This window comes from Ambystoma mexicanum, chromosome 11, assembly GCF_040938575.1.
Source record: "Ambystoma mexicanum isolate Mex_15411 chromosome 11, UKY_AmexF1_1, whole genome shotgun sequence".
In the NCBI taxonomy this organism is placed as follows: Eukaryota; Metazoa; Chordata; class Amphibia; order Caudata; family Ambystomatidae; genus Ambystoma; species Ambystoma mexicanum.
This window is the reverse complement of record NC_090934.1, coordinates 932,280,526-932,294,295: the sequence shown is the minus strand read 5'-3', so window position 1 is coordinate 932,294,295 and position 13,770 is coordinate 932,280,526. Positions and strand designations below refer to the sequence as shown.

At 45.4% G+C, this 13,770-nt stretch overlaps 1 long non-coding RNA gene across 3 annotated transcripts in view; it reads right to left on the bottom strand.

The window, feature by feature from the left end:
- LOC138503938 (uncharacterized) overlaps window positions 1-13,770 on the bottom strand; it is a 314,690-nt gene that overhangs the window by 209,281 nt on the left and 91,639 nt on the right. The gene's annotated exons all lie outside the window — the stretch shown is intronic.

Here is a 13,770-nt window from a genome sequence, read left to right as displayed (position 1 = left end):
TTTGCAGTATCTGAAGACGATGCAGCAAAAACTCTGGTTGCCCTAGCTAAATGCCATTGCAAAAATCGAAGGACCCCATAAAGGATGCTGTGACCACTCGAGAGCAAAGATGTGAGGGAATAAAAGGCAGCACATTTCTCACGTTTGAGTTTGAGAAACCCTCTACTGCATAGGGACGCGACCTGTGCCTCTCATGAGCCAGACGATTGAAGTTTAATGCCCAGACTTTTTACAGAGGCACAGGCCCCAGGACTGGGGCCCAGAGAGTCAGGACAAAAAACAGAATTCCAGAGATTGTAATCAGCCTTTGGGCCCATAATCCGAATATCTGTCTTCTCTACATTTAACCTCAGCCAATTTCTCAACATACATTCCCCAATATTAGCCAGGCATGGTCTTAATTTGCCTGGAGGATCGGATTTAGGGGCATTGAGGCTGAAAAACAATTAAGTGTCATTGACAAAGGTATACAACTGGACACTGAGATATATAATCAAATCTGAGAGAGGGCGAAGATAGACATGAAAAAGAACAGGGAAAAGGTAGGACCCCTGGGGGACACCACAGGCAATGGTCATGGATTCTGATTTAAATGGAAACACAAGAGATTCATTGAGAGCGATCTGACAAATAAGATGAGAACCAAGTAAAAGAAGATCCAGTAATACCAGTTGCCTTCAGACGCCCAAAAGGAATGGCATAATCAATCGTATCAACAGCCACTGATAGGTCGAGTTGTATAAGAACTCTGACCTCGTGGCGGTCCGGAAGTATAGCCATGTCATCCAAGACAGAGATCATCATGTCCCAGCACCCACAAAACATGCAGAGGTGGCTCCTCAAATGACCTATAACGATCCCCATGCCCACAGATCATCCTGCAGAGGTGGTGTGGAGGGCAAAGGAAGATGGGGGCCAAAACCCTTAGGGGCAGCAGCCCCCAATATCATGCGCTGGCCCCAATTGAGAGATAAAGGAATAGGGGCTTAGGTAGCAGCACATGTTCATGGGTCAGGCTTATTGGCTTCAAATAAAGGCAGTCAGCAGGAAGTGAAACAGTAAGGGCCCGATTCATGGAATTTTTGCACGGTTCAAAGTGACTTTGCACTGCTGAAAAGTGACTTTGCACTGCCGACACAAACCCTAACTCATGGAACTGTGCAAAGTGTATTTTTGCAGTGCAAAGTCTGTGCAAAGTCAGTGCATGGTCATTTTTGCAGTACAAAATAATTTCGCACAGACTTTGCAAGGTTGCATGAATCAGGGTTTGTGTCGGTAGTGCAAAGTCACTTTTCAACAGTGCAAAGACACTTTGAACCGTACAACAATTCCAGGAATCAGGCTCTAACTGTCCACTGTATATTACTAGGCCAGGGAGGTGACTACCTGAGGGCACCAGCAAAAGCAGAGTAGCACTGTTACTAGGCCAAGAAAATAGCTCTGCAACAACACGCTTTTCTGGAAGCAAGACAACGCTGAACAGCACAGGTCCGAATCTCGGTCCCGCGCATAGAGGCTGGGCTCTGGCATGAAGCACCATATAAGAACACCATTTTTCTTTTTTTACTGGTGCATCCTTATGTGATATCAGGGCCACCTCTGGACAATGTGTGTTGGCCCTGGTGAGCGCTCATTGTGGGAGGGGTCATGCTCCAAATATGGCGAGTCAGCAAGGAGTCAAGTCCAGCAGCCTCTCCATGATGCATTTTGGGGCTGGCATGGAACAAAAGATGATGTGGCCTGCTCAAAGTAGTTGTAGCATACCCCAATATCTGGTTCAGAGAGGGTAGGGATTGGGATGGAGCTCTGGCTAAATGTGTTCTTGTACCATTCTGCAGAGGCCTGCAACCCAACCCCCCTGGGTTAACCAGTCTGGCAGTCTTCCCGATTTTCTCTGGAGCCGTGGCTCCCTCTGTCACAGATAGACAGCATTTTGAGGAAAGCTCTGGGTGAAAAGAGCCCAAACCTCATATCTATAACTTGTCACTGTCCAAATGGATATTTATGTCTCTGCAAATATTTGGATATTATGGTAAGTATTATGTCATGTTATGCTGTGTTAGCCAGTCTTGTAGAGCGCTAATTCACCTGAGGGTGTCTTGGCGCTACGAGATACACAGAGATGCCCAATTGACTTCGGCCTAGAAAAGCAGCATCTTTAAAAGACGTCTAAATTCCAAATGGATCTGAGTATGTCTAAGTTCATGGAACAGTGCTTTCCACAGCTTATCGGCAGCCCAACTAGCCCAACATCTCTCATCGCTCATGCCTTCTGCCATTCAGATTGTCTTTGAACTTGGCCTTGCAGTAGCTTCTCGTCTCTGGGAATATGAGGGAGTATGAGTATGTTGTTATCAGGGTTCAGGTCTACATGCCCTCTTCAATTTCCATCCTGGACTCACGTGACAGGAGACTGTGAATCGGCCCATTTTTATAGCATTTCATTGTCTTGAATAAAGAAACTTGGCACTCATGGTGTTCTCTCTTTGCAACTTAACAAGGGATGCCTCTGAATCTCACATTCACTGTTCATCAAGGACTGATAACCAGTTTTGGCTGCCTTAGCCTTTGACACCGGGCCAAGCAGCCTTCCTTTGGTTCATCTTCGAGCCTCAGCTTATTTCTTTGCTGCACCACACACACAGCTATCAATCCTCCTTTCTTCACGGGTTGAGCTTATTAAAATGGTGACATCAAGTGTCCAAATTCTATATATCTATTGGCGGCACAGCCTGCAGTCTATTCGCTACACATAGCCAGCCTTCACCATTACTTAGTCTACTTGCGTTATGGCATCTGTACAGTTATAAAAGGGCTTGCATTTTCTGCAGTGCTTCTCACATGTGCAATCTTCATTCTGCACATGGAAGTCTTTTCGGTTCCTTACTTTGCCATCAAATTCTATAAGGTCTTTTCCTTTTCTTCTTCGTTCATCCTTCTTAGTGCGTCACGTTCATTTCTTGTGATGTCGCCAGCCTCTCCTTTTCACATCTTCACACTTCTTTGCGGGTCTTCGTGAGGCAGACCGTCATCTCTTCGGGGATACATCATATAGGGTTTTCTCAGTGGATACCTTGTCTCAAAGACTTTTCGTGTAATCTGCACCATCACTGGTGTTGCACATGTCGCAGTTTCCAGTTTCCAATATATAGGCAGAATAGGGGCGGGACTTCCTGCAGCGGCATTCAGCTGCTCCTCTACAATAGAAAGCCTAATGGGCTAAGCAGAGTGTTTTAAACTCTATCCGTTTGGTCACCGGAAGCCGGAAGAACCGGTGAAATATGGGTGCCACAGGGTGAATTAGTGACAACTCTGGCTGATAGACTTTTCAATACCTGAAGACGATGGATCAGGCACACTGGTTGGGCTACAAATAGGGCGTTACAGTAGTCTAATTGGCTTAAAACGAGGCTGGCCACTACTAGAGGTTGCAGATGGCTGGGTAAGAAAGGTAGGACCTTACGTAGCACCCTAAGAGGGAAATGGCCAGCCTTGCAGATTGCACTCACTTGAGGGGCCATGTAAAGAGCAGAAGACAAGGCAATCCCCAAATTCTTCACCACCGTCACTGGAAGAGGAAAGTCACCAAGTGCAGAAGGCCAGAAGGAAGGGGTCCAGAGTGTGGGATTAGGAAGAGAGCCCACCACCAAGACCTCGGTATTGTCCCTATTCAACTTCAGCCAATTGCTCTTCATTCATTCTCCCACGGCCGTCAGGCATTGTTGCAAGTGCAACGACACCTCAGCCTGGTTGAGATCTAGCTGAACGAGGATTTGGGTGTTGTCACCATACGAATAACACCAGAGGCCGACGGAGCGGACAAGACGGACAAAAGGCTGGATGTGGATGTTAAAGAGCATAGGATACAAGGTGGAGCCTTGAGGAACCCCTCAAGACAGAGAGCGATAGGGAGAAGAAAAAGGAGGAAGAGAAGGCAATTGGCCTCTGCCTTTCAGGAAGGAGGTAGATCACACCAGGACAGGCCCAGAAAAGCCCTCCAGGCGGGACAGCAGGATAGAGTGGTCGATAGTGGCGAAAGCCGGTGAGAGGTCTAACAAAATCAGGGCACCCACTCCCCCACCATCCACCAGCCTGGCCAGGTCATCAACCACTGATACTAAGACTCTCTCTATGCTGGGCCCTAGATGGAAGCCCGACTGGAAGGTGTTAAGAGACCCAGAAGACTCTGAGAAGGAGGAAAGAAGAGGAGAGACTAAAGTTTCAAGCAGTTTCATGAAAAAGGATAAGAGAGAGATAGGGTGGAAATTAGCAACGACCAAAGGATTCAGGGACGGTTTCTTTAAGAGGGGGATGGCTACAGCCTGTTTAAGTTCGAAAGGGATGTGGCCAGATTGACAGGGCAAATTAACTGCTTGCGACACCCGAGCAATTATGCCAGACATAATATCTTTAAGAACATCCAGGGGGACTGGGTAAGAAGGTGCAGCAGATTTCGGGTGCACAACAGCCTGTCCCACTGCTTCGTCCGAGAACATAGGGAAGTCGGACCAGGTAGGAGGAATGTCCCCAGTAACCTGTACAAGGTCGATGCTGATAGCTGCCTGATGAGCCAGATGGATATTGGCATGTATGTTGTCAATTTTGGTGACAAAGTACTGGGCCAGTGAATCGCAAAGTGCCTGCGTAGGCATGGCCGTGGGCATAAGATTAGTGGCAGAAGTCTACAGCAGAAATCTTTTTAGGCTGATTGAGAGCATTCTTACTTTTGTGTGTAAAATAAGCTTGCTTTAGCTTCGTCAATGGCTCTTTGATAAAGTTTGATAAGTTAGTGGTAAGCTGCCTTCTTCGTTGCCCCGTACGTAAGACGCCATCTGTGCTCGGCCTGCCTCAACCTGAGGTGGGCCATTCTGAGTGAATAAGAGAACTAGGGCTTCGAGGGGCGCCTACGAAGTCGGGTAAGATTGGAGGGTGCAATAACGTCAGCCGCCGCCCTGAGACACTTCGTTAGTGATGAGAAATTAACTGAGGTGCTACCATTGCACTCAGAGTGAAAGATGCACGTTAAAGTGTTCCGGTCTGCTCGGCACTAGTTCCACTGCATTGCTGTGGCAGGAGGAATTTTGAGAGGTGAAGAGGGAGGTCTCAACACAAAAGGAACTAAGCAGTGGTCAGATCATACCACAGGCTCCACGGGGAGAGTATGCATTCTAGACCCATCTTACAGCACTAGGTCAAGAGTGGTGCCCAAAAATTGTGTGCTCAGAGATAGCTTGGTGAAGACCAAGATCAGAAAGCGCCTCAAAGAAATGAGTAACAACAGGGGGAAGTGGCTGATGAAACTTGATGTTAAGGTCACCCAAAACAATCAGATGTGTGTACTTTAGCTGAGACTCAGCCACGAAATCTAAAAAGGGGTTAAGAAACCCTGAGTGAGGACAGGGAAAAGGTTGCTGATACAGAAAATATGATACATCAAATGATCAGGGCCTAGTGTGCATTAGTGCTCAGAAGGGTTTGATGCTGGAATTACTACCACAGACATGATGGAAACATACACATCTATGCTCATTCTTATGTCCCCAAAATGCTCTTTGCTAATATCCAAATCGCCAGGACTCAGTCCTTCCGGCTGGTGCTCCCCACTTGCACTTGATTCGGTACCTTGAGGAGGTCGGGCGCTGCTTGACCTGAGCTGGGGAGGGTGGTCCTCAGAGTAAATGTTGTACATTTGCAGCAGTCGGGGCATGGCGGTCGGGGCACCCACAGGTGACATCAAGGTGAGGCTGCCGGACTTGACTCCCTGGCATCCTCGCAACATTTGGAGGATGATGCCCTCCCAAAAAGTGCGCTCACCAGGGAACAGCACACTTTGTGCAGCTGAGGACACAGCTGAGTGCATATGGGGGTGGGGTGAATGTCCTCCTCCAACGGCGGCTGGGGACACAAGTCTTGCGGCCTTGCCATGATGCATATAGTGGGCTCAGGTGGGGAGCCAAAAAGTGTGGCGTCCCGGGTGAGCGCACGTGGGGTTGGGGTTGCCACGGCATCCTCCAAATGTGGCAAGTTGGCCGGGGAACCAAGTCAAGTGACCTCACCATGATGCATGTTGGGAGCTCTGGCGGGGGGACAAAGGAAGTGGGGGTCACTGTCCATAGGCACAGCGGCCCCAGTCTCTGATGCAGGGGGTGATGGGCTGAACCTTCGGGTTAGAGGGAGGAGGGGGAATGAGTTTACCTTTACCTAACTCCTGTGGACCGGGCTGCGCTGCGACTGCTGGCATAAGAAGTGAAGGAATATTGTTCCCTCGCTTCATTTTCCCAACACACCCCACCTGTTATTGTTTGGTCGGGTTGCAGCAGCCAGTTGGCAAGGACCTTATTTGGATTTTGTAGCATGCAACCACTGCCTGAAGTGTGCCATTGTCTAAGATTAGCAATCATCCGTCTGAGAGATCACAGCCAATCATAGAAAATGGACTTCAACTTTGAGTGACCAGGAAGTATGTGTCCTAAGTCAAATATCTGGATTGCAGCCAAACTGTGGCCGAATAGTGACTCAAAGCCAAATTTCGGTACACCTCCCGCAATAATGCACCATTTCAACAAATTACTACCTATGTTTCCTCTTGGGCAGAACCCACCCGAATCACCCTCTGTTGGTCCGGGCATGATTACTTTGCATCCTGGCTGACAGCATATGGTATTTGAACTGCTTCAAGCACTTCAGGCACATACACTCTGAGTCTCTCAGCTTACACAAGCACTTTTCAGCACAAAATGCCTCACAAAGATCTTTTTTTTTAGCAAATCACATTTGGGACAGAACAATGCAAGAACGCCAGTAACACCTGCAGCGGAGCAAAAGAAACAGTGAAAAACACACAAGAAAAGTAAAAGATATGCAACCAATAAAATACAAAGAATAAACGTGGGACATACACACTAGGGCAAAAAAAACTTAAGCATCATATAAGAAATCAAAAAGCCTACTAGTGGAGCTCTAGTTGTACTAAGCAATAAAAACAGCCCTGAAGAAGCGCACCAAGGACCTATCCAGTGAAACACGAGTGGGCAGATGGCACAGAAATTGTAATTACATGATTACAGAATATATTGGGATTGTAAAAGAGGGAAAAGATGTCCTCAGATAAGGAAACAGAAAAACGAACAAAATCAAATATGTACATAGTAGATTACGCACATGCAGTAGACGGTGATAGGCGGTCATGATAGCCCAGGGGCAACGCGCGTGCTTTGGAACCAAGATGGCAAAGCACAGCACTAGTTCGATCCTCGGGTCTGCTCAGAAACCTCTAGGCATTAAGCCGGCTACAAACAACCAATACAAAAAAATAAGAAGCTAATGTGCTAACAGTTTTATGTACATCTGGGACAGCAAGTAAAGTTTGGGAAGTTCAGGTAATGAAATGTAATTAAATTAAAATTAATTACGCGTTTGGTTTAGAGATGGAGTAACGACTAGACGAAGGACTTGGAGACACACAATTAATTACTGATGGTGCCAAAATGAGGCACAATAGTCAGGATGAAATGCTACAGATAGATGCGCACCTTAAACTACTCATGAGTCACTTTGCCTCATTCAATGCGCTTTGTTCACTATCTGGCCTCGTTCTGATGCAATGCATGTTTCATTTCCACCAGGTAATTCAATTCTATTCTTGAAGGTTAAAGCCCACTTCAAAGCCCGAGTCTGATGAAAGATTGACAGCTCCCTTCTCCTGTGCTGCCCGGACCTGATAGCATTAAAGCAGCAAAGGGGACCGTGACTTCCCAGCAAGACACAGATGGGAAACAGAATGAGTTCACAAGCCCGTGCGCTTTGCTGGCAGGATAAGCCTTCTAAGTGCCTGTTTATCTGCAGGTGGCTTCGGGCTGCTCGTTCCATGTCCTCGGATGGCTCTCATTCCAATTCACGATGTGTCGCCTTTCTGTCGGGATGCATGCTCTCCCACTGCAGTGCCATCCTTCCGAAATCTTGCTGCCCCATCGCAAATCATCATATAACAGCCATTGCTTTCTGGTCTTCGTAGCGTAACATTCTTTGGTTCAGGTTTTTTTCTTCAAGCAGAGCTTGTCCCATTTCCCTCATCTTCCCAAGAAAGGCAGAAGCGCTGATCTTATGATGAGGATGGATACAGCATTGGCGCCCATAAAGCCCTCTCTGATTTCACTCCCGCCTCCTTTGAGCATATCTCAGGCAAACCCTTCACTCCAACCCCTGATACTATTCTCCTCCTCTACCGCCCATCAGGCACCCTCAACCTCTTCACTGACCTTGACCTTCTACTCTAAACAATCCCAAATGATGTCCCTGCCTTCCTAACGGGCAACCGCCATCTTTCCAGCATGTCTGTGGCCCAACAGCTGCACCTTAACTCCACTACATAATCGTCCAACCTACACTCAAGGCAACTATCTTAATGTCGTATCCCTAATTTCTACCCTGGGCTCCTCTGCTCACAAAATGGACCCCTTTCCCCCTGACCACTCTTTTATTTACTTCATCATCTCTATTCCTCCCTCACATTTACATCCCTCTCCATCATCTGTCACCAAACGAAAATTAATGCCTTACTCAAGGTCTCCCACCTCGAGCATGTCCACATCTTGCTCCCAGTTCTCTCCCTGCCACGTACCCACTCCATTAATCTCACTTTTACTGAATTCCCCTCTGCACTGTCTACCCCCGTCAATGATCACATCCCTGCCTGCTCCTTATCCCCTCCCCACCCACATCCTCAACCATGGAAATTGACATCCATCCAGCTGCTGAGGGCAACCATGGGTCACTGCTTATGCAATTTGTGCAAAGGTAAATATCTTACTCTGCTTACTACCTACAAGGCTGTCTACTGACCCTGACCACAGCTCTTGGCACAACCACATCCTCCTATTACATTAGTCTTCTTTCCCCTGTCTGCTCGTACCCTCTTAAACAATCAAGGGCACCCCAGACCATTCTTCACCCCCAAGCAATGCACCATTAATCCTCGAGTGCAAGCTGAGTGCAGTCGTCATTACCTGGTGCTTGAACGCAGATGCAGAATTTGCCTCTCTGCAGCTGTTCTTTTTTCATTGGACTGCATAGGATCCCGCCTCCATTTTTAAAAAAGGTCCCGCATGCTGAGTGCAGTCGACAGTCAGCGGTCGACGAGAAGGAAGAGGCATGGATTATGCAATCGGGAAAGTACGTTCCATAATTTTCCTTGACCCTGATTATTGAGACAAATTCTCTGATACTGGCCTGGTAACTATCATGTCTAAATGCGGTTGAGGGTATGTTCTTAGGAGCAACGTTCAACCCTTTAGATCTTCCGTGACATGACCGGAGTGATAATCTCTGTATGGTGCAGCTGGGGAGTTTTTTATTAGAGGGAAGGAAACTTGGTCGGCCGGAACAACAATTCGAAGGAGCAGTCTGTCTACATGCCCTCATGCAGTAAAGTTACATCTTACTTCACAGTTGCATAAAATATAACATCACCTAATATCATATCGGGGGAGGGAGGGTCCAGGGGGAGATAATGTTGTATATTGCACAAAATTACGTTGAGCTCTCAGCCTCTTATTGTTAATAACTCTTTGCAAAATCTTTACTACAGGCTACAAAGGGAAGTTCGTGATGTTGCAACGACGGAGGCTACGAATACAGAGAATGTACCTATTTCATTTTTTTTCTTCAAATTTCTTTATTGATGTTTTTATACAGAAAACGGTTCAAAATCAGCAGAGTGCAACATTTAATCATTAATTGAATTTGTTCATGCACATAATTGCTGTGCTAACCCATAAGATAATGTGTTACAGAACTCAAAAAAAGACAATCAAATAGCATCACAAAAGAAAAATACACAGCCTTACACTTGACAATTAAAGAAAAGTTGTGGATGTGCCAAGATCACATGTTGTCTATCCTAATCCCTGACTCAATCATTGGCTTCCAAGTGGAAATATCCATTGACGGAGGTCCTCTACTCGCACCAAAGAAAAAAGTGGATCAGTCAAACATTCCGAATAGGATATGTTGACTGGAAAACAGATAGTAACAACAATATTTCATCCCTACTGAAGGTAGTACTAGCCCTGTGAACTGAAATATTTATAGAGTTGAAGCATAATCAGACACTTCTACATACGATTGATGCAGTACTTAGTCCCACAGTCAATTCTTCAACTGTTAAAAGGGGCTTAGAGCGGAGGTGGGTCAGGAGGGAGTTTCAGTGATCAACCACTTGAGGGAAGTTGGTAATTCTCCCTCTACCCCAGATTCGTCGTCAGCTGGAATTGTCCCAAAACTGAATATGGAGTGCATTCAGCCTTCAATCCATCACGGGGAAGGAATAAAGGACAGTTCTGTCCAGGTTATGACCCTGGAGCTTGCAGGAAATCCAAAGAGAAAGGGGCATATGAAGAACAAAACCAGATGGAAAAATAAATCTTGTCGCCCCTGTAAAACAGTAGAAATAGCCAAACATCTCTTAAAAAAATGCAGGCTCTTTAGCCTGTCTTTCAGGGTCAGACATCTTGTGTGTTACTACTGATAGTAGATATGAAGTAACTGAAGGGAAAGCTATGCGGAAAGACAGCAATAAGAGAAAAACAAAGAAAGCAACAGTAAAGGGGACATTGAATACCTGGGATGTTACTTCCAATCTTAAAGGAAGTGAGACTATTTTAATAGTCAAATCAGATCAATCTGCTATATCATCCTGGATGTTGTCCAGGCATATTAGTGTTACTGAAACAAATGAGGAACCTGAGGTATGTGGCAATGAGGCTATCAATGTGCAGGTCATACATGATCAAGAAGGCAAGGAGCTTTCTGAAAAAATCAAGGTTAATGGTTTCGATATATATCCTTCAACTGGACATCTCGGAGACAGATAGTAAAGAATGAGATACATTGACCATTACGGAACACTTTGCTACTCTGGAAAGTTCCTTTTTTAATTGTTATGCATCATTAAAGTTACTCCACTTAATACCCCAATTAAGTCTGATACATATTGGGTGTGTTTATACTTTACTAGCAGTATGCTGGTTGATTTTGTAATGTCCTTTGAGACTCTTTTTTGAAAATGGGTAGTATATGGGTCTATTTATACTCCTAAACCCGAAGCCAGGACTTCAACACATTTCAAATGACTACACATTTTAATAACAGATGTTTGTTTGATAAGGGGTGAATTGTGAATCTTCCAGCAGTTAGGGGTATTGAAGAAGCTTGGTCCTGGTTACCGTTGGCCTTGGCCAAACTAAGCAAATGGATCAACCTTGAAACACTGACATCTAAATCCTTATTATGTTGGGATACATGTGGGCATTCTCATTTTCTATATGGGGTTGTGGGTTTAGCTTTGACGATGAATAACGATGTGTTTGTGCTCCAGGAAACGTGGGTGACCTTGAATTTGATTCTTGATGGCTACGATATTGTTATTAGATGTGCCACTCGATGGAGGACTGGTAGGTCTAGTGGTGGTTTGGTGACTGGTGCTAAGGTCCATATTGCAATAAGTGAATATAATGTAGGGGAAACTATACCCTATGTATTGTGTGCTAAATTAAGATTAGGAAATAGTCCGTAGGACCCATGTCTACTGAAAACTGATGTTACTACTTGTTCTGGTTGAGCGGATCGCTTCTGGCAATTTGGCGCCAGGCTCATATGGCGTTTGGAGTTTCTATTGGGGAAAGGACCAACATGGCTGCCCCCACAAGGATTGACGTGGAACTGCATCATGCAGTCTAGCATCCAGGGCGTGGTCTGCCCTGGAGACACCTGGGATATCTGCTAGCTATTTAAGCCACGCCCAAGCTGAGGCCCGCGCTTCGCGTTGTTCTGCACTTGCAGCGTGACGTTCACCAAGACCAGCTCGCAGCATCCTTGGCCTGCATCGTCTGGAAGAAGAAGAACATCATTATTCTTCCTTACCTGTTCTGCATCCAGCATCTTGCTCCCTCCGGAATTTTCACTAGACCTTGTCTTCCTCCGTGAGCAACATCCTGGAAGGGAAATAGTTAGTGAGCATTCATCTTCCGACATCATCCTCTCCAGACTTCGCTACTGACTGCAACCCTCCTGGAAGTTCGACTGCTGCCCGGGCTTCCTCCATCCTATGCTCCGCTTCCATCTGGCCGCATACCTTCCAGGACTTCTCGGCGACCTGTAAGGAAGGATAGCACAGGTTAGCCTTATTCAAAGACACTCATAGCGCTGCGCTTACGCATTCTCTTGCCTTCTCAAGCACCGCCCTCGCCATCAGCTCGACGTTGCCATCACCCTTGTGCATCAACGAGAGAAGGAGAAGGGGAACAGGGCAATAACAATTGCGGACACTCATTCTTCAAAGACTCAAGTCTTACTTCAAGAAGGGAGTCGCAGCCGCTGTTGCAATGATCCACTGTCCAGAGGATACGGAACTGAGGTGGTCGGTGCCACATCCGGCAATATGATGGTTTCCTGTGCCTCGCAGTGCAGTGCGATGCTTTCTTAGTCCTGTAATTTATCCTTGCAGGTAATCAGAATGCAGAATGTAGAACACTGCAGGCACATTTAGCAATTTAATATTTAAAGAGGGATTTGAGGGAGTTGTCATTGACTTAGGTGAGGAACTGTTTGTTGCCGGCTGATAAAACGACGATATAGATTTCGACCCTAGTTTTTTATTTAATTTTTTCTCTTTTCCCTTTCACGCAGCCCACTCACCGTCGTGTTGTGATTGTTGTTGGTTGTCTGTATTTTCTTATTGACAGCAGACACGTGTTTCGACACTTGGTCATTTTCAAGGCCGTGAATTTGTGCAGAAAATTGTCAAAAATATAATTTTATAACATATATTTACAGAATCCGTACATAAAACTGTAAAATCAAATAATATGGATAATGTTACATACCAATAAAGGGCAGGTGGTTGACACATAGAAGAAAATAGACAAGGGTATGGTCTCATTAAAAAGCCAACATAATTGATGGTATTCATTACATCATCATCATCATCATTAAACACAGTAGTTAGTGCTCATTGCTGAGTAACCATTTCATCCTCCAAATTGTGTTCAGAGTTTTATGCTAAAATGCTGTTGAGGCGGTTGTGTGATGCACCCTATAGCCCATGCAGATAAGAGGGTCCAGGGTTTCCAAAATTGTGATTAAGGGTGTGATAGTAGCCTTATTCGTGTTCAGTTGACATAAAGCTGAGGTTTGGTGACATGCTGTTTTAAAGTTCCACCCAGTTACTGCATTAATGGTGAGTTTCTTACATATAATGTATATGAATGATCTTACCAATTAGTCTTGGGTGTAGTATCCTGTTGATAAGTCAGATTCATCTCAATTAGATTTAGATATGGTATCTTGATTTTAATGTATAAGTACCATTGGTACATTAATTATACATTTGGGTCTCTTATCCATGCGATTTATGTCACTTAGTCTCTAGGATCCAATATTGTCTTTTGTTCTTCTCCTTGATAATTTCTGTTTTGTATCTTCTCAATGATACTGTAAATTATATATGTTATAAGATTGGCTAAGTGTCATTGATCTTTCATGTTTGGTTAATGTGGGAGACCAGTGAGGAAACTAATATTGCTTACCTCCATTGGCTTCATAATCCATTCTGTACTGGTCAGTAATACCTCGTTGGTAGCTTGTTCTAGTGAAAATGTGGCAATGTGAAGGTGAAGGTATATTGGTAAGTAAGTATGTGTCTTAGCAAATTACATCTTATCGTAAGAGTTATTTGCATTAGTCCCTACTCTCTATGCTCGTGCAGTGCTTGGT